Raw genomic sequence first — 1816 nt, forward strand, 5'->3', positions numbered from 1 at the left:
TAATATGTTAAAAATTTCCAATTTTTTAGTTAGGAATGCTTATGAATTTTATATGGTTCATACATAGTGAAAGAAATTATACAAAATATTTCCTACTATGTTCAATTTATCCATCTGAGTCCAATGAGTTTTAAAATGCCTAAAACTTTTTTGAGGCCAAGTTCTTTTTTTTTAATATGACTTCTGATTCTTTCTCATCAATAATGCAAGGTATTAAAAAAAAGAGGCTATTTTTGTAAAAATTATCTAGAGTTGCAAACTTTTATGTAAATATTATTTTGTTTTTTTTTCGTTTCAAATACGAATGCGAAAACTAGATTTTTCAAAACTAATTTTTTCAAATCTGAAGTACTTTTAAAACTGGATTTTTTAGAACTCTTTAAAAAGGGCGGACATTTTTTCATTTTCAAGATTGCACTTTGTTTTTTGGACACATTAAAATGGCAAGAATTCACATGCCAACAAATCCTAAATATCTATAATAATTAAGAAAATACAGCAAAAAAAAATTGTCTTCAAATTTTTAGAATCTTATGGTAATTATCCAATCAAATAAATTTTGAAAAAAATTTTTTGTTTGGAAACTACCATAAGCAAATATTACATATCTTATAACTTTTTACATGATTATTTTATTATTTATACTTAATTGGTTCCGTGTTAAAAATCATGCAGTTTTTATAGTTTTAATTTTTATTTTCTTCTGGAAAATTTTTTTATTTTTATAAGTCACTTTTCTGAATTACTTGAGACTTCAGAAAATATTAAACTTAGAATGAGTGATTCTTGAAAGCTATCTTTTTAAAGTAAATAAATTATTGAAGAATTCAAAACTAATTTTGATTTACGTTCTTTAATCTCTGTTAACTGCTACTCACAAAATTTAAATTATATATAAATTTTTTATATTGAATTGGTTAATTAAAACCAACTTTATAGGTTTTCAATATATTAAAATATATTTCCTCTCATTTAAGAGAATTTGAGAGATTTCCAAAAATTTCCAAAACTTTTTAATGATTCCGAAGGATTTCAAGATATTTCAAATGTTTCAAGGTGTTTCAAAGAAATTTATGTTTTCAAGAGATTTCAAACTATTTTTTTGGACCTTAGATCATTTTAAAGATTTCTAAAACTTTCCATACATTTTAAGGGACGAACAAGTATTTCAAGATACTTAAAAAATATTTGAGTGTTTTGAAGAATTTCGCAGGATATTTAAATATTTAAAGGAGTTTCTAAAGATTTTTTATTAAATTTCTAAAAAATACAGTTAAAAATATTCAGAAAGTTTTTTCTGAAATTTTATGCCTAAGAATATCCAAGTGGGGAGATAAGACAATCATATAGATATAACGGTTTTAAAAATGATCTGTAACGATAAATAATTACAAATTAAAAATATTTGATTGTTCATGAAGTTAAAAACAATTCATTTATTTATTAAATTATATTTGAAGACATGATGTAACTTGTCAAAAGTTGGCATAGAGGTGAGAGCATTTGATAAAAAAAAATTTCAGGATAAAATATATGATTTCACAATTCTAATTATAAAAAAATATAACTTGTATAATTTAGAAAATGGAACAAAATGGTACAAATCTTTAAATTGCAATAAAAAAAAAATCTTAAAAGTTTGACGCAACCTTGGGAAATTTTAATTTCATAACCTAGATTGAATATACTGATGATTTTTTTTCTCAAGATTTTCGGGATCCTTCTACTAAGTAGACTATCCTCCTCATAAATTTTCATAAATCAGAAGATTTTTTCGGTAATGATGAGCATGAGTAATTCACAGTGACTTAAATAT

Source organism: Belonocnema kinseyi, chromosome 3, assembly GCF_010883055.1.
Source record: "Belonocnema kinseyi isolate 2016_QV_RU_SX_M_011 chromosome 3, B_treatae_v1, whole genome shotgun sequence".
In the NCBI taxonomy this organism is placed as follows: Eukaryota; Metazoa; Arthropoda; class Insecta; order Hymenoptera; family Cynipidae; genus Belonocnema; species Belonocnema kinseyi.